This window comes from Macaca thibetana, chromosome 3 (assembly GCF_024542745.1).
Source record: "Macaca thibetana thibetana isolate TM-01 chromosome 3, ASM2454274v1, whole genome shotgun sequence".
In the NCBI taxonomy this organism is placed as follows: Eukaryota; Metazoa; Chordata; class Mammalia; order Primates; family Cercopithecidae; genus Macaca; species Macaca thibetana.
In genome coordinates this window covers 92,958,829-92,979,110 of record NC_065580.1, presented here as the reverse complement: position 1 = coordinate 92,979,110, position 20,282 = coordinate 92,958,829, and the positions used below count along the sequence as shown (strand labels likewise).

At 41.5% G+C, this 20,282-nt stretch overlaps 1 protein-coding gene and 1 long non-coding RNA gene across 2 annotated transcripts in view; one reads left to right on the top strand and one right to left on the bottom strand.

The window, feature by feature from the left end:
- LOC126950045 (uncharacterized) overlaps positions 1–15,053 on the top strand; it is a 28,374-nt gene extending 13,321 nt beyond the window's left edge. Inside the window, exon 2 of the long non-coding RNA XR_007724042.1 lies at positions 14,658–15,053. This is a non-coding gene — a long non-coding RNA (uncharacterized LOC126950045). The remainder of the gene's footprint in view (positions 1–14,657) is intronic.
- Positions 1–20,282, bottom strand: part of NUP42 (nucleoporin 42) — a 1,164,542-nt gene that overhangs the window by 701,358 nt on the left and 442,902 nt on the right. The window lies entirely within an intron of this gene.

Genomic DNA, 20,282 nt, shown 5'->3' with positions numbered 1-20,282 from the left:
ATAAAATTACATTGTAGAACTTATTATATAATCATTTGTTTAAATATCTATGACTTCTAACAAATCTATGTGCTCTTTAAGCATAAGGAACATTTTATCTTTCCGTCTCTGGAGTTGTGTCTGGCATAGAAAGAGCTCAAAAGTATTTAGAGAATAAATACATAAGTGCTTAGAAACCTTGTTTAATTTTCTTTATTGCAAACTATAGCTATTAGTGTCACATATTATCTTCTGAGATCTAACCTTTTTTAACCTTACTAGTCTTAATGTATTTTTTGAGAATATAAAAGAAAGGAAACATTCAAAAATTACGTACAAATCTGTTTAAATGAAAAGATGAGAAATCTATGGTGAAGACCCAGAAGGAAAAGCCCCCTAGGGGGCCCATGTGGGATCAGCAGAGTCATGACTCTGGGACAATGTGACACTTACTTGACTTTCTTGTGGAGTTGGCAGGAGACAGCATGGGGCATCATGACTTGATGGCCACAGGTGTCCTATCCTTCCCAAGGAAGGCGGTACAGACACGGAAAGCCGGCTTCCTGTCCCTTTCCTGTCCCTGGAGGGGCCCTCTGCCAGAACCCTGGGATGCTTATCTGGGCTCTGCAGATCTTTGGAATCAGGTCATCCAGGAAGTTGAATCCCTTTGATGCAATTATCTCTGCATCCTTGGCCTTTTGTTCTCATGGAGAGTAACCGGTGACCCTTGTGCTTCTTACGTGGTTAGAACAGCTGTTGTGAGGTGGGTGCCAGATGCACATCCCTGGGTGGGTGGACACGTCCTTCCCAGCTGTCAGGATGGGTCCAATGTATGTAGGTGCCTCCCTGCTCCCGTCATAACACTGCTGTGAACCTGCAAAGGAGATGGGAGGACAAAGGAGAACGTGATCAGTGGTGGATGATCTTACACACATATTTATACACACATGTTCATCACGACAAAGCCCAGCAGTTTTGCTCTTTAATTCATCTCAGTTGACAACCAGTTATACCAGTTCAAGGATTCATTCTTTCCTGAATGAGTAGTGGTGGGTAACTTTTTGGAATAGCACAGTCCTAAATCTGTCTATCCTTTCACATCTTTCAGTATACGCTTCCTAATTGTATACGTATACTTTGCAATCTTTCCTGCCCAATAGAAGTTCTCCTATGTGGCAGACCCAAATATCCACAATTTGGGTCCCCTTTCCTACACAGATCTCCTCTCCTTAAAACTGGTTTGGCGTAACCTGTCTTTGTGCTTTTGTGAGCAGGAAAATCATCTCTCCCTGGGGTTACAATGAGTCATTATGTGGAGGGGGTGGAAGGGCTTGAAATAGTCAGTTGGGCGGGGGGGTCCTGTGGCTGTTGCAGAAGTCTGGTCAAATGACCAGGCTTGTGAAGTTTGCTTTTTGATTTTGAGTTCTTTTTTTTTTGGTGAAATAACTCATTTAGGTTCTGTTAGATTCTGGAATTCTCTTTCTTCTCATTCTTCCCCCTGTGTTTTTCTATTTTTCATTTTCCAGTTGATTACTGAAATGTCCTATGAGCAGTCAGGTGGCATTTGCTGGCAGGAACAGGAATTGAAGGGCTGAGCATTTTTGTACCTGAGGTTGAGCTCATGAAGCAGCTGGCAGTTCTTTGCTGTCAGGGAGTGATGAGAGCATTTCTCTAGAAAGAGACAAGACTGCTATTGTGTATGTATGTGCTTTAATATTGCTCACCTATGTAATCCATAGTGGATCATGGTACACATTTGCTGGTTTTTTTTGGTTACTTAGTGTCCATTCTCCTTTTTTCTGGCTAGTAATTTCTCAATTTTCATTCAGGTATTGTATTAGTCAAGGTCTAGGAAGGAAACAGGTGGCAAATCACATAGTCTAACGAAGGGGCTCATTACAGAGATATGGGTAGAATGAAGACTGTCCATTTGTTCAGGCTGCTATCACAAAATACCATAAACCGGGTAGCCTGTAGACAACGGATTTTTTTTTTTTCCTTAGAGACAGAGTCTCACTCTGTTGCCCAGGCTGGAGTCAGCAGTATGATCTCAGCTCACTGCAACCTCTGCCTCCAGGATTCAAGCAATCCTCCCACCTTAGCCTCCCAAGTAGCTGGGACTACAAGTGTATGCCACCACACCTAGCTAACCTTTGTATTTAAATGTTTTGTTGTTGTTGTTGTAGATTCAGGGTCTCTCTGTGTTGCCAAGGCTGGTCTCGAACTCATGGCCTCAAATGATCTTCCCACCTCAGCCTCCCAAAGCACTGGTATTAGAAGCATGAGCCATCACATCCAGCCCAGAAATTTATTTCTCACAGTTCTGGAGGTCTGGAAGTTTAAGATCAAGGCACCAGGAGATTTGGTGTCTGGTGAGGATCTACTTCCTCATAGACAGCCATCTTCTCACTCTAACCTTACATGACAGAAGGGGTGAGGGGTCTCTCTAGAGACTTTTTTATAAGGACACCAATCCCACTGATGAAGGTTCTACCCTATGATCTAATCATCTCCCAAAGTCTCCCTCTCCTAATACCATTGCCTTGGAGGTGAAGATTTCAATATATGAATTTTGGAGAGACACAAACATTCAGACCATAGCAAGGACCAGCAAGGAATGCTGGAGCAGCTAGGGATTGGCAAGAGGAGGGAGCTGTTACCGCCTCTGGACCAGATGGGGTAAGGGAGGGAATTATGTTACCAAAGCCTGGCAAGAGCTGGAGCTGGAAGGGTGGCCCAAATGGAGTTGCCCCCCTAGAGGAACACAGCCACTGTCAGAACCACAGCAAGGCAAGCAACCAGCTGGGAAAATAGTTGTCCTGATCCAGTTCTCTCTCCACCCTCTGATCTTCTGTTGGTATGCCCAAGATCAAATTCAACTAGAAGTCAGAAAGCAAAAAGCTGGAGTGATACATTCTGAAGAGTTAGCCCCTTAAGGCAGAGAGTGGAGCGAATGTGAAAGTCAAACAGAGCACAGGTATCATGCCTCTTCTACCAGCCTACATGCTCTGGGAGGAGATCTCGCTGCATAAGCATAGTCCTAGGTTCTGATTAGCTGATCTTCAATCAACATACTTCATCCCCTGGCCACAGCACTTGGTTTAGAACACACAAACCAATTCAGACCAATGAATCAAGAGAGACTCTTTCCAGAGACTGTTGGAAAAAAAGATGTTTCACTTCTGAGAGAGCTATTGGGAGAGAGACTTTTTTTCCCCACTTCCTGCTGGACATAATTGAGGAAACAAGCAGTCCCTAAAGCTGCTTCCTGCCATTTTGCAAACATGAAGAGAGTCAGCCTTACGATGAAGCAGGCACCACAGAAGAGAAGAGGAGAAACTGTGTCTTTGGTGTTGTCATTGGGTCACCAAAGCTTCCTCTATCACTGTAGGTTTTCATTACTGCGCCAATACTGTCTTTGTATTATGTGTGTCAATTTGAGTTCGAGTTTCTGTTACTTGTAGCCAAAACTATCTTAACAGAGCCACTAGGATTGAGCCTGGAACCAGGAAACATTTTCCCATTCATTGCACCCCAGAAGACAGAGAACCATAGGATGAGACCAGCTATCATTTGATAGGAAAAATTGCAATGTCAATGACAGGGAGACTAAGAGCAGGGTCAAGTCCAAAATGCCTGATGGAAGGGAGATGCTGGAATCATAGAGCCAAGGATTCCATGTCTGCTGTAGACCAGATTGGGGAAAATGCAGGTCATGAGCAAATGAGGAAGACCCAAGTCATGGTGAGAAATGTGTCTGTCTGACGGGCTTAGAAGGCCTGAGGCAGGTTGGACAGTCAGTTTTGAATGAGGTAATCACATCCTTTAAGCAGCAGGAGACAGCTTTCTTTACATTCCTTGGGAAAAATGTGGCTGTTGAGGTAAAACCATGGGGCTATGTTCTCAGCATTAGCCATCATGACTAACGAAAACAAGCCTTTGGACTCAGCCCATGGTTCCAGTCAGAACCAAGCCAGCTGCAGGGTGAAGCGAGAAAGATGAGGTACTCACTTTGCTGCAAGCATCTGAATAATGTTGAAATCTGGGAGTCCAACAACAGTTCAAGGTCCAATGATACAAGATAGTCTTTGACAACTTCTTTCTGTGTTAGGGATTTTAATAATTCCTTGCCTCAATTGTAAGATTAAACATGCACTTGTGGTAGTCCTGGTGGTAACAAGGAAGAGAATGGTAGTTCTATTCGTTCCATTCATCGAGCACTTCATATATGTCTGGTACAATCCAAGCAGTTTATGTGCACTAATTAATTTCACCTTTACAAAATCCTGTGAGAACATTATTATTTTCCAATAGGCAGGTGAGGGCAGTGAGAAGTCACACAGGTTGAATTTTAAGCAATAGGAAGGGTTTTAGTTATTTAGTCAACCCACTCTATTTCTAAAACTTTCAAATATGATATTCATGTAAAATAACATAAGTATGCATGTCTGTATTATAAAGAATGAATGCCCACATATCCACAACCAATTTAAGACGCACTACACACCTGGCACTGTTGAAGATGCTAGCAAGTCAGTTCCCCAGTCTAGTCCCTCATGCCCTCTGCCCTCAAGGGTAAATCTTGAAAGTCATTACCTCAATTACCTCAAGGTAAATCCTTGGCCGAATTTTATTTTTATCATTTACTGTTTTGTTTGTTTTTGTTTGTTTGTTTGTTTTTAAAGTTTTACTGCAGATGTAGATGCCCAACCTGTGTCAGGCCTGTTGAGCCCATCAGACACACTACTTATAATTTTAAACAATATGACCATTTAGATTTACAAGTTTTTGAAGTTTATACACAGTCTTTTCCCCTTATTCATGGTTTGTTTTGAGCAGTTTCAACAACTGGCAGTAAACTGTGGTCTAAAAATATTAAATGGAAATTTTCAAAAATATTTGATAAGTTTTTAATTGTGCACTGTTGTGAGCAGCATGATGAGATCTCGTGTGGTCCTACTCTGGCTCAGGATGTAAATCATCCCTTGTCCAACACATCCACGCTCTACACATCACCTGGCCGGGAGTCATTTAGTAGCCCGCTTGGTGATCAGATCAAAAAGCTATAGTATATATAGGGTTTGGTAATATTCACTTTTCAGGCATCTACTGGGGGGAACCTATTCCCTGTGGATAACGGGAGACTACTGTAAATTGTATCATTCTGTATGTATTCTTCTGAAAAAAAATGCAACATGATGTGAGGTTCATTCATGTTGATATAAGTAGCTCTAGTTAACTCATTTTTCATTGAAATGTGATCTCCTTTGATGAGTGCACCACACTTTATCTATCTTTGTTGTTGTAGTTGTTGGACATTTGGATAGAGTTCTTGTTCTTACAAACTTTGTTTCTATGTATATTCCTGTATTTGTCCTTTAGTGCCCACAGGCAAGAGTTTCTCCAGGGTATAAACCTATGAGTGGAGGGCCAGGGTTGTAGGGTACATGCACCTCCAGTGCCCTGGAAAATGATGAGTTGTTTACCAAAGTGATTGTGTCCATTTATATTCCTACAAGCAGTGTATAAGGTTTTCTGTTACACCACAGTCTTGCTTACCCTTCATACTGTCAGATCAAAAAAGTGTAGGGGGTCAGTTCAATAGGTTCAAACTAATATTTCCCTGATTTAATAATGAGTTTGAACATCTTACATATGTTCACTATTGATGATTTCTTTGTGGTGAAAGGCCTATTCACACCTTTAATTAAATTACATTAAAAGATTTTCTAGTATTAAACTCACCTTAGTCATATGTATTTTATTTTATTTATTTTATATATATATATTTTTGAGACAGATTCTCACTCTGTTGCCAGGCTGGAGTATAATGGCATGATCTCAGCTCACTGCAACCTCTGTCTCCCGGGCTCAAGCAATTCTCCTGCCTCAGTCTCCAGAGTAGCTGGGATTATAGGCACGTGCTTTATTTTTTAAATGTTGGTAGATTTGATTTGTTAATACTTTATTTAGAATTGTTGCATTTGTGTTCATGAATGAACACAAATTATGTAATTTTTCTTGTCTCAGTTTGGTACATTAGGTTTATGAAGTTAGTTGGACTGTTCCATCTTTCCTCCTTCCTCTTTCTCTCCCTCATCTTCCTCTCCCTCTTCCTGTTCTTTTTCTTCTCTTAAGAGCTTGTATGATGCACGAATGCTTGTAAGAACTTACTGATGCTTTCTTTGTGAAAAGACAAAATCTACAGCCATTGATCGAATTCATTTTAAGGTAGTAAGAACAGTCAAGTTTTCTATCCTCAAATCAGTTGTGGAAAGTTTACTTTTGGGGAACTTATTTGTTTTATCCAAGCTTATTGGCATAACACTTGTACTTGATAATGGGTTGTGCTCCCTAGACCCTCTCTCGGCACCCCCAGGACAGAAGCACCCGTTCCTTCTGATTCCAGGAGTATTGGTGGCTGACAGCTCTCTCAGGATTGCCGTTGGCTGCTAAGCTAAGTTCAGGCTCACTTCTCAGGGCAGATTACATCCAATGTCTGGCCAGTGCATGAGTTTAAAGACCCAGTTCTTGCCTCAATTCTGGATAATTCTGTCAGACCACCCCATCTGTACAGCAGCTCCTCGTAGGATTGGCTAAGGTCAGTGTTGCAGCTATTCCCCAGTTCAGGCTCTCCAGCACACAAACCTGAAAGTGTCAGAATTTGTCTCCATTAGAGCCAGATTTGCAATAACATGCATGCTTTCTTTCAAATCATTTGTTGTGTTCTTTGATTTCTACTATTTGTCTACTTGTAGCTTTTCTCATTACCTCGGCAGTCTTGCTGGAGGTTTGTTAATTTTACCAGTTTCTTTTCACATGTTCAACATTAGTTGGATTGAGCCTCTCAAAGGTACATTTATTACTCACTTCATTCCTTTTGTAAGCATTTCCTGCCTTCTACTTGCTTACATTAATTTCCTTATCCACCTCTAATCTCCTAGGTTGGATGTTTAGTTCATCTGTTTTTCAGTCTTTCTCCTATGCTAACATGAGCCTTTTAAGGCTTTAGATTTTCTTTTAACAATTGTATCTCCAACTGTAGCTCCACGATGCTGTCAAAGTGAATATGTCCACGCCTAAACTAGGGACCTCCACCAATTCATCTACTTATTCTTCTCCACCCTTCCCCATCTCAGAGAAACCAGCTCTATTCCAGTTAGCCAGGCCATGATCCTGAAGTCACCTTTGATCCTCTCCTTCTCTTGAAACTCACTTCCAATCAGTCAGGACGTCCTTTTGGCCCTTCCAGAGTTAGGCCAGGTTGTCATCTCCATGACATCAAGTTGTGTAAGCCATAAATCATTGCCTCTTGCTTGGCCTATTATCCATAACTGCTGTTCTGTTTTCTCTCCTGCTCCCCTGCAGTCGGTTTTCCACACAGCACTCAGAGTGAGCCTTCTACATGTTAACTCATCCTGCAAGGTCTTTCCATCTCCTTAACATAAATTATAGGTCATTGCACGGCCCACAGGGTCCTCTGTGGCCTGAGTCTCTGCTGTCTCTGTGACCCTCTTTTCTCCTCTCTTCTTTGGTTCACTCTGCTCCAGCCACCTCTCTATTCCTCAGGCAGGCCTGTTGTAGGGGTTTTTGTACTTGACGTCCCCTAAACACCTGCATGGATCACTTTCTCACTTCCTTCAAGTCATACTCAGATGTTACATTATTATCTAACAGTCCTTCCTTCACCAAACCATATAAAATTTTACCCCAGCCCAGCCAGTCACTTATTAACAGGCTTACCCTTATTCATGTTTCTTCTTAGCACGCATCATTGCCTGACGTTATCTTTTTTGTTTGCTTCTTGTCTGTCGTCACTGTTGGAATATAAGCTCTTTCAAGGCAGGGCTTACTTGCTGTGTTCACTGCTCTATGTTCAATGTCTAGCTTACAGATGGGCACTAATAGGTGTTCAATAAATACTCGATGAATTAATGCATGTGTATTTGTTTGAAGTTTCTAATTCTCTGGGGGACTACTTCCCCTTTGACCCAGAGCCACTGCCCCATGTGACAGTTTTGTTCTTGTTTTTGCTGTTATTTACCTTTTCCCTGAAGGTGCAGGTAGTTTTTTTTAAGATCTAACTTAACTTATGAAGTTGGGGTGGAGAAAGGGAGTGTCTGCCTTTTGATTTTCTACCCTTCAAGGGCCCAAGGCCTCATCTTCTGTCTTCCTGCTGAGTGAATCATTTTTTTTTTTGTCCTTTGAGGATTTCCTTTACTTTCTTGTGATGTTAACTATACATTTCAAACAATTATTGCTTTGTTTTATATTTTATGGAAGAATTTCAGATGATCTGGTTTGCCAAACTACTGAATATGAAACTCTTCAAACTTTCCATTTTTTACACAGTGCCCAGGAGCCCAAAGGATTGACTTAACCAAAGTCTTATTGTAAATGAAATTGCTAAGACCAGACCCTAGGATTTCTCACCTCCAGGGCAGCATTTGATGGCCACATTGGGTTGGTGGCATGCCCTACTTCCTTTAGAGAGTCTAATGGTACAGATGTTCCTAGTCTAATAAGTATTTCTAGGCAGAAAGGACAAAAAGGAAGAAGAACAACCATAACAACATAACAGTCTCCAGGGTTCCAAGGAAACTTTTGTGGCTACTAAGGGCTGTAATAGCCATTTGTAAATATGTAATGGGAAGTAGCTCTGGGAATTATAGCTGATTTCAGCTGGATAGATTTTGTCAGAATCTGCCCCTTTGCTATTTTTCTAGAAGTCAAATCTGAAAGGCCTATTTTCTTAAAGATTTCTGCTGGGTCTAAGGCAGGCGGCCATTTCCCTCCAATTCCTGCAGTTCATTTAGGCTGCACCTTGGGTGGTTGTCAGTTGGAATATAAACATTGGTACCTTGATAATTATAGAAGATTTTTAAAAAGTTATTATTGGCTCTGGTGAAATAGTGTAACAGGAAACAGTCTGTACTTTAAGCAAAATGGCTGCCAGTTAGTGTTCAGAGCACTATGCAAATCAGTTGAAAACTCAGAAGTTCAGTCCATCCATCAGTTTTGCTTCATATGATGCCAACTGACTGTTTTTTTATGAATCTTATTTGTCTCATTGCATTGACTGACTATGGGCCTGAATTGACTTAATTGCAGGGTTGCTTTTGATATATGGTAGACAGTAATTGCTCTCTTAGGCTATGATCAAATGCAACAAATACAGGCCATGGATAATACTGGATGGCCCCAGTTGGTGGGTGGCTTGCTAACTTTTTCTTGCAAAATAACTTACTGCTGCCAATCTAGCAGTTAGTTGTTTTAAAAAGCATATGAACAATACAGAGTACAGCATTCTCTTTGGTGTATTAAATTTTAATGTATCATACCAAATCATTGTGACACTTCACCCAGGGCAGATTTTTGATAGGTAAGGTTATGATGACCTTAGAGACATAGGCAATGAGCTATTCTGGAATACCCACCTTTGGTCTTTTGCTTTGAAGAGTTCCATTTTAAAAAAAAAGCATTAAATTATGTTTTATGACTGTAAAAATATTATTATAATGAATATTTGAAAATCTCACCTACCCAGAGGTGGTGACAGTTAATACTTTACTGTAGTTCCTTCCAGCATTTTTTCTACATATTTTTTACTAATTGAAATGATCCTGTATCCTGATGTGATTTTTTTCTTTTCACTTAACAATTTGTACTCTGGTGATTTTTTTTCTTTACTGAATATGATAACTCAAGTATTTTCCCATATTATTATAAACTCTTCACAAACATTTTTAATGGTATTCTTTGGTATGAATGTTGAAGAGTTTACTTAAACATTCTCTGATAATGAGACAGGTAGTTCCCTATCATTTATTATTAAAAATACTCCACAATTGAACATCTCTGTACATTGTCTTTTCCACATCCTAAATTATTTTTTTAAGCTAGTGGAATTATTTAGCCGAAGGTGGTAGATATTTTTCAGGTATCTGGGACAAATGGCCAAATTTTATTTCTAAAATGATGTCCTCCTTTATATTTAATCCAACAGCATGCAAGTAGATTTGTCCCACCATGCCCGGATGAGCACGAAATAATGTTCTTAAAATATATTTCCTGTTTTAATTGGTGAAAATTATAGCTCTTGAAATTTACATTTTCTGATTATTCTTAGGGTTGAATATATTTTCATTTGTTTAGTAATTTTTCAAAGGGGTGGTGAACTAGTTTGTTCATGCCCTTTGTTATTTACATATTGAGATCTCCCTATGTTTTTATTACAGATTTCTATGAAATTTTTACAAACTAAGTAAATTAACTTTTTGCCTTATGTATGGCAAATGTTACTGTTAATTTAGTCTTTGTATTTTATTTTATTTTGTGTTACAGTGTGTAAAATCTTTATATATCATCCCTTTGTTATTTTTCACATTAAATGTAAGTTTGGGAACCAGAGATTGACAGAAGATAGTCAAGGTATTAGTACTTACTTTTAACAGTGTTATTTAGGTATAACTTGCATACCATAAATTCATTTATTTTATTATTTTTTACTTTTTAGAGACAGGGTCTCATTCCACTGCCCAGGCTGGAGTGCAGTCACGTGATCATGGCTCACTGCTGCCTTGACCTCCTGGGCTCAAGTGATCTTCCCAACACAGTCTCCTATTTAGCTGGGACTACAGGTGCGTGCCACCACACCTGGCTAATTTTTGTACAGACAGGGTCTTCCTATGTTGCCCAGGCTGGTCTTGAACTCCTGGACTCAAGTGATTTGCCTACCTTGGCCTCCCAAAGTGCTGGGATTACAGGTGTGAAACACTGTGCCTGGCCTATTTCAAATATACAATTCAATGATTTTTAACAAACTTACACAGTTGTGTAAACGCCACCACAATCTAACTTTAGAACATTTTTATCATCCCCTTCCAGAAAAACCTCATGCTCCATTGAGTGACTACTCTGCATTCCTAACCCCAGTCCTAGGCAAACATCAGCTTTCTGTCTGTATGGATTTCCCTATTCCTGGACATGCCATATAAATGGAATCACAAATATAGGGTCGTTTTTGACTGAGTCCTTTTACTTAGTACAATGTTTTTAAGGTTTAGACATGTTGCAGTATGTATCAGTATGCCATTTCTTTTCATTGCTGAATAATAGTCCACTGATGGATATGCCATGGTTACTCACTCATCCATTGGTGGGCATTTGGGTTGTGTGCCCCTTTTGATATTTTGAATAAGACCACCATGAACATTCATGTGCAAGATTTTGTGTGGACATATATTTTATTTCTCTTAAGTAGATACCTAGGAGTGGAATTGCTGGAACATATGGTAAATTTATGCTTAACGTTTTAAGAAACAGCCAATTATCTTCCAAAGTGGCTGCCCCATTTTACACTCTCATCAACAGTGTTCCAGTTTCTCTCCATCCTTGCCAGCACTTGTCATTGTCATTGTAATTTTTCACACTGAGCTCTTTCACTTGTCTCTGTTTTGTTTCGTTCTATAATGTAAGGCAAGGATTTAAAATAATTTCCCCTTATCCCATTTGTTTGTGATGTCTTTTTATTGTATTAAATTCATATTTAAATGAAGTTTTTTATGATCTCTTCTCTCCAAATATCTCCGTTCACACCCTTCACTGTAAGGCTTTGTCTTTTTTCTTCTCATCTGAACAAAAATAAGCATTTCCTAGAGATTTTGTCATATGAAATGCTAGGATAAACTAATGTGACTGATTTAAACTGTCAGTGACTGCTTCAAATCTTTTTGAAATAGTGGGATAAAAATCCCCTTTAAAAAATTACACAAATATTTGGGAGGCCAAGGCAAGTGGATCACCCGAGGTCAGAAGTTCGAGACCAGACCGGCCAACATGGTGAAACTCCATCTCTACTAAAAATACAAAAAATCAGCCAGGTGTGGGAGTGGGTGCCTGTAATCCCAGCTACTCAGGAGGCTGAGGCAGGAGACTCGCTTGAACCTAGGAGGTGGAAGTTGCAATGAGCCAAGATCGCGCCACTGCACTCCAGCCTGGGCAATAAGAGTGAAACTCCATCTCAAAAATAAAACAAAACAAAACAAAACAAAAAATACACAAATAAGCAAGTTTATCTTCAAAGGACTCACCTTGCATATTCTAGTGACATTGTTGTTCAAGCCATTTGGGGAACTATTCTTTTAGAATTGCGTGGCAGAGCCCGTAGCATGTTATTTTGGCTCTCCTTTGTGGTTACAATGTTTGTAGCAGGTGGATTTTACTTTTAGAGCACAAAGTCATGGACAACTAAGCATACTCGGTAAGGTGGCTGATTGAATTGAACCAGAAATTTGGACTCCACAGTGATAGCCACACACATACATGCACAGGCAAATACATGTGCACACACGCACACACACTAGGTTGTTTTTTCTGCACATTTCCTAGATTAAACCAGAAAACAACTCTAAAATTAGAGCTATCAATATTTTTAAGTGATAACACAGTTGAATGAGAGAATAATCTTCAATGGTAACATCATTAAAAATAAAAATATTCAAATGAGAAATACGAGTTCTACCATATTTGTTTAAAAGTGTATCCAGCTATTTGATAGTGATGTTTAATTTCAAAGTTAATTGTGATAATTCTAAATTCAAAGTTTTATCCCTATTGCAGATTTTCCCATGGGAGGTTCTAGTAACAAAGTGGGGTATATGTTGAAAGAAGAGGTCCTCACCTTGGTTTTAAGCTTCTTTTGGGTACCTAATGAGTTTCTGGTCTCATTGGCACCATATGTTAAACTCAATGGATAGCAAGGGTATCTATGCTGGTTGTAGCCATCCTCTGAATGCTAATGATTCATGTTTCTTAAAGTTTAGAAAAATCATTTTACTTTTGATTTACTGGGCTTCCCCCTGTTATATCTGTATTCAAAAGGGATGTTGGATTGACAACACCAAAGCTCTCCTTGAGGCCAAAAAGTAAGTATACAGAACTGAGCTAGAACATCCATGGAACTGCTTAGCTATGCCTGCAGGCAACAGGGAGAAACCCCAAAGGGTCTAACTCTACTGCCTTGTAGACAGTGTAGATGAAGCAGCTTCCATTGTGAACTCCTTGACATGCTGTGTGGCTTCTGACACCTCCCCATGCCTCAGTTTCCTCAACTGCCAAATGGGCACAGAAGGACAAATACTTGTCTCACAAGGCATGGCAAAGTTGAAACACAATGGTGCTCAGCACAATGTGTGGCACATATTAAGCATTCAAATAATGGTGACATTGCCATCATCGTCATCACCCGTCATTATCATTGTCTTTATAGCCCTTTCAGCACCCGCCACAGTGCCTATTTCATAAAAGCACAATAAATGTTCTCTCATATTACTGTCATCCTTGTATCCTTTTCATCACTTAGCACAGAGCTTGGCATGCAGCCAGTATTCAATAGATGAATATGAAGCAAGGGCAAGAATCCACTTTTAACAATGTGCTTGCCAGACATAACTGATATTGGATATTCAGAAAAGTGACATTGAACATTATTTTTCTAATTAATTAAAACCTTCCTATTCTTCTAGTATGTGCTCTAAGAGAGAGGCAGTAGAGTGTGGTTACAAGTACAGATGTGAGAGCCCCAGACTATCCGGGTGCAAATCCCGTTTCTGCTGCTTGTTTGCTATGGAGTCTGGGATAATTTCCCTATTTGCTCTGTGCCTCAGTTTCTTCATCTGTAAGATAATAGTTCCTTCTTCACAGGGTTGTTTGAAGGATCAGAGAGTTAATACGTGTAAGTGATTAGAATATGCCAGGCAAATACCAAGTGCCATATAAGTATATGCCCAGGAAGAGAAGAACTTTAAAAAGGGTTGAGGCAGAGCCCTCCTTCTCAGAGAAGCTCTCAAGTCCTCAAGGATCCAGGTATGCCCACAAGCCATGCAAAAGTATGAAGGAAAAATCAATTGTATGTGACGAACTGAGAGCAGAAGCCATGATATGCTGAGACAGGTTTAACAACCAGCTCTCTGGGAGAACAAAGCTGGATTTATAGCTTCACCAATTACTGTGGTGTAAATACTCCTGCCACGGCTGACTTCAAGCCACCCCTGTGACTTCCCTGAATGTGAAGCTGAGAAAAGATGCAAAAGATGCATACGATTGGTTCTTGCAGGCTGATATGAGCAGGCTGTGGGATACTACTGGGTGGAAACTTCAACAATCCAAGGGAGAACACCGTGGACTGAGGATAGCACTGAGTGCTTTATCATCCCCCAGGCTGGAGGATGCCACCTGGTTCTGGGGACAAGACAGTAGGCCAGAGGAAGAAGCCACTTTTACACACTTCCTTTTACTGTGCCTGCTGTTTAAAAGATCCTTTTATTACCCAATTCATAAGTTCAGCCAGTGAGTCACCATCATTGATCAGTCAATCGTTGCCCTTGAGCTTGCCAGTCAACAGAACAATTATGAAGACAATTAAAGTTTGTTGTGTTTGAGAAAGAGATAGGAATGGGGTGGGACTCTCATTGTCTCACAATGTAGTCTTCTTTAGACATCTCAGGGAGAAAGACCACACCAGAATTCTAGGCCTAGCTTTGCCCGGACTCCCTGGTGACTTTAGAAAAGCATGTATGCTTGCCATTTCTCATGTTTTGCATAATAAAATGGATGCAATCATATAGTGATAGTCACTACTTCTATACATCAACTCTTTCCTGCTGTCTGCCTTCCAGGTACATGGTAAGATCAACTTCCTGACCTTGTGACAGATCCTGCCAGTAACACGAGAGGAAACGAGAATGAGGCTTTGGAGCACAACATTGGATTGCTCATGCAGAACACTGCCCAGTGCCCTTTCCCTTTGCCATAATGAACAGCCGTGCTGCAGGTGATGGCTGCTCTGTCAACGTGGATCCTGCAGGTCAGATAACATGGCATGGATCCCCCAGCAGACCATGAGAAAGCAAACAAAAAGTCCATACGTGTTGTGCTAATCCACTGAGATTGTGTTGGTTGTTATGGAGCCTAACCTAACCTATCCAGACACAAGGATCAGACATGAGAATCAAATGTGTTTATAAAGAGTTGGATGGAAATACTCTGACAGCATTAAAAGACTCTCCCCAAGGAAGGAATTCACATCTCTTAATTATCAAGTAGGCGCAACAGTTTGGGGTAACTCATTCTTTGAAAGTTACTTGCAATTTTGTTTCTTTGAAATGGAAACTGAACTCTGAGGAACACATCTGATAGCAGGATTTCACAGTGGGTCACATTTGCTTTTCACTTTCCTGGCACGGTGCTGGAGAGCAGCCAGGTGCAAGCCCGTGGTGGTGTTTCCGGAAGTGTTAGGAGGGGAGATATTTTTCATTCTTATTTAGGAAAGGAACAGCTACCATATAGCAACAGCATCACCTTCCCAGCAACAGTAAGAATGGCCATTTCTTGACTGCCTGTTTACCAGGACTTCAAATGCAAAGAAATTTAACCCCTGGAACACCTCACCCCAATATTCTGAGAGTTAAAGTATGTCAAATGTCATATGGAATGAAAGCATGGAAGCCAAAATTCAAACCAAGTCCGTCATAGACTCTTAGTTAGGTTTTCCCAGGATGACAACCTGAGATGATGACTCAAGTGGAGGCAGTTTTTTGAGCAGTGGGAAGTGACTCAGGAAACGAAGGCAATCAGAAAGGGGTGCATTGTTATATCAGCTGCTTGTATCGGCTATGTACAACTGTGCCGAAGTCCCAAGCGAAATAGTACAAAACTCACATCCCAGAATTATTCCACTCAAGTGCCGAGGGAGCTGGGGTACTTTCACGCAAACACCTGAGAGTCGCTGGTGGAGGGCTGCCCCAGGGTCATGGTGGCTTACTGCTTGGGGAGAAAAAGCCCTCAGGCTCAAAGTTGTAGACTCCGGTGACTAGAGGTCATCTCTTATGCATGAATGTCCAAGGGATAAGGGTGGAGTTGATGACAGCATTTGCTCCAGGCTCCAAAGCCTGTGGTGTCTCCACAACTCCACCCTGCTCAGCTCCCTTGGTCCCTGGTCATGGCAGGCTCCTGGGCACATTTCCCCACCTGCCCCTCTAGGGACAGGAAACCTCCCTGTGGCTCCAGAGGGTGCTTCTGGAGACCATCTGGCGCCCAGCGAGTAGAGGAGCGAGGTCTTGGATGAGACCGCTTTAAATGGAGATGATGGTGTCCACCTAACAGGGTGGATGGGAGGATTAGCTGAGGACATGTGGCATTCTTAGAACAGTGTCTAGCACATAGCAAACAGGCAACACACAGCTGAGATGGCATTGAGGACAACATGTGGAGCAGGAGAGGATGAAGGAAAGAAGTCCGAAGCTGGGAGGGAGGGAACACTAGGAAGAGGAGGAGAGAGGGACAGAGGAGCAGTTGCAGAACACAGAGATAAAAAGGCTTCTGTCACAATGCATCCTTCACACTGGCCAGGAGCACCAGCAAACCATTGTTCTCTTCCATTTTTTCAAGGCTTGGGAGTGGTATACCTCCTTATCAACTAGAACAGTCTGAGATAGCTTCCTGCAACATCTGTAGCCCTTGTTCCTGCTGAAGGGTGCGTTCCTGATGTTGCCACCACTGAAACGAGTGAGATGAACAAGCTCCAGCTGCAATTCTGTGATTCAGAACAGCCTAGGTGGGCTTTCTACATGGCGACTTCCATTAACCCTCAGGCCCAGAATTTAATGTTTGCTTGTATGATCTTGCCTGTTTAGAGAGTCCTGAGAGTGTGTGTGTGTATGCATGCATGTATGTTTAACTTGCAGGATGTATATAATTTCAGATATTCTGGAAAATAATTGCTTTTGATTAGGACAAACGGCAGTCACCATTTCCTACTTTCACTGGAAGTTACAGGAGAAAAGCAATGGCTTAATCACAGCACAGAGTGTTTTGGATTAGGCATAAGGCAAAATTTCTCTTTCAGATGGATTTGATAAACCCTGGAATGGATTGCCCAGAGAAATTTTGAAGCCTCTTTCTCTGGAAGCTTTTAAAAATAGAATAGATGCTCATCTGCCTGAGAGAGTTGAAGTGTAATCCTATCCGAAGTATGGCATGATGGATTGGCTGCGGGGTGGGAATGGAAGAGAAAGAGATTTTCTTTCTACTGAGATCTGCTGATGAGTATTTCATTTCACTTTCCAGAGCATTGCAACATTACCGGTCTTATCTGATTTTAAAAGTCACTAATGTTCATTATTTAAAATTCAAAGAAGTACAGAAAAATATTAAAAAGTGAAAATTAAAATCCTATAATCCACAGGAAACCAATAATGACTTAGTTTTGGTATACATATTTTCTCCAGACTTTTTATGCAGAAATGCAGATAGAGTATCCAAAAATTGTATCATACATTGCATGCTTTTGTAATCTAGCTTTCACACTTCATGTATTGTACACTCATTTTCATGTCAACAAATACTGTTTTCCATTATTTTGGGTGGCTAAAGAATATCCCACAGTGTGCATGTAGCATAATTTATTTAGCCAGTTTTCTATGGTGGAGGTTTGGCTTGCTTTTCCTGTAAATCCTTGTACATATGTCCTTGTGGAGTTGTCCAATTATTTCTTAAGAATAAGTTTCTAGAAGTGAAGTTGTCGTGTTAGGGAACGGCTTTTTAAAATTTTGTTACCTATTGCTAGATTCCCCTGCAGAAAGGTCCTATGAATTTACATTCCCATCAGTAATGTTTGAGAGAGTCTGTTTCCCACTTTCTAAATAACACTGGCTACTGTCCATGTTCACTGGCTACTCTCAATATTCTAACCTACATTTCTTTAAATTCTGGAAAGGCTGAGGTTTTGAAGGGTTTCAGTCATTTGTATTTCTTTTATTATTTGTCTTTTGTGTCCTTTGCCCATTTTTTTATTGAGGACTTTGATATATGTGTGTTTATACACGCACACACACACACTTTCCAAGCTGTCTTTTAAATGTACTGATTTTGGATATGTTGTACAGAAGTTTGTTATACAGAAGATTATTCTTAGGGCTACATTACTTATAACTAAAATTCAAGGACCTTTTAGAATCTCAACCATAACTGCATCACCTGCTTCTGGGCCAGATGAGGTCTAAGGTAAAGTCATCATACAGTACAGGGTGGAGTATGGGTAGCTAGGAAGGATAAACAGACACGACCAGTGCATGTTCTATGGAATCAGGCCAGGGTTCCCTGTCATGAACAAAGTCAGAGTCACTGCGTTTGACAATAGGTCATGAACCAAGTCCTCCACACATGGAGCACATGGTGGTGGGTAGAGGCAGAGAAGACAGACAGACAGAATGTAGAGAAGTGGTCCTTCCATGCTAGTTTCTTGGTTCCCCTTCATCTAAAGGTAGCAGTGTCTTCCCCTTCTTGGTACCCTCTCCTCCCCTCCCCTTCTCCACACAAAGTGCGTATCCTAAGAGGCCTTATTAACCAGGACTATTGTTGGTTCTTTCTTTTCCCCTTCTCCAGGCTAAGGAGAAGAGGGACATGAACATTTTTTTATACTTGATGACTTAAGGCAAGACCTAACTGCACATAGGCAAAGCAGACAGAGGGGAAGGACCAGGGCTTGCTTCTGGGGATGGGGATGCTTCTAGGTAGAAGGACTCTGAGACAGGTGTAGGGGAAACAGAACTTTGCATCACGCTTTGGTTACAAAGATGGATATAACCAGGACTACATCCCAGTTTTTCTGACCAGTTTCTTTCTGCTCACCCTTCATCAACTTAGCTGTTTAGCTTGCAAGTGTTGTGAGTTTTTTAAAATAGCGATTATCTTCTTCATTTCACTCAAAGTAAAATCCAGATTCCTTATCTTAGTCGATTTTGTGTTGCTATAGAAGAATACTGGAGACTGAACATTTTTAAAGAAAAGAGGTTTACTTAGCTCATGGTTCTACAGGCTAAGAAGTTCCAGGGCATGCCCCTAGCTTCTGGTGAGAGCTTTTGTGCAGCATCACAACATAGTAGGAGATGGTCAAAGGAGAAGTGGATACATGCGAAGACAGGATGATGGCATCCTGGCTTTATAACAACCCAACATCATGGGAATAAATCTATTTCCCTGAAAACTAATACAGTCTTTTGAGAGCAAGAACTCACCACAGCAAGAACAGCACCAAGACATTCATGAGGGATCCACCCCTGTAGCCCAAATACTTCCCATTAGGCCTCACCTCCCAACACGACATTGGGAATCAAGTTTTCAACATGAGTTTTAGTGGAAACAAACTATATCTAAACCACAGCAGGCTCCATGCAGTGTTACCTCGACTATCTCTTTTATCCCATTTCTCATCCCTTGCCCTGGATCATTCTATTCCAGTTTTTCCTTGAATGTGCCAAGTGCATGCTTACCCCTAGGCTTTTGCACTTGCTGTACCTCTTACTATCTAGGAAGTGTGTTTCAGAAAATAGATTCCAGATGTCAGGGTGGCTTCCTGAGCTGGACCCCAGGACCAAAACAGTGGTGACTGATGGGAAAGGAGTGAACCCAAGCTCTAGCAGGGAACGCGGCCAAGCAGCTCACCAGGGCAGGGAGTTGGCACAAGGGCCCAGGTGAGGATTCAATAACTGGGACTAGATTTCCTTAACTCCTCCAAGTGCATCTGTCCACTGCAAGTCTGGCCCTACCCACAAGTGGCAACCTTTCTCTTTCACCAGCCTCCCTTCTGAGCTCATGCCCTGACCCTCACTGTGCCAGCCCCCATGCTTGCTCCCTTGCTCCTTGTTCCTCCTTCTCCCTACTCTGCCCCCTTCCTTACCAATATTCACATCCCTCTTCATCCCATACTAACTCTTGCTGACCAGAGAAAATCTCTGTTCCCTTCTAGGTGTATGGTGGTCTGTGAAGCACCTGAACTCAGCCAAGTCCCCCAGGCAGGCACATCCACTGGGTACGCACCCCCGTCTGGGAGCTGGCTGGGCAGGAACACAGTGTGGGAACTTGCTTTAGAAGCAAGACCGAAAGTTAGTTACTAGAGCTGGACTGCAAGATCAGAGCTGGGCTGGGAACAAGTGTGAGCTGATGCTGATCTCGAGAGGGCTGGACAAAATATTGGAAATCCCTGCATCTCCTGGCTGGGATTATCCCAGAGCACAGGACAGTGTTGAGTGGAAGGTGGTGGTCAGATGGCTCCAGGTCTGGATGGAGGAATGAAGTGGACAGGGATGCTAGTCATGATATTTACCGGTTCAGCACAGGCACTGACCAATCCAAATCAATGAAACTTCCCTGGAGCAGGTCTTAGAGGCCCCTGTTGAGCCAGGTGTACTCCTTTATGTGCCGGACTGTAGGGAAGATTGAGGGAAAATTGAAGATTACCTGGC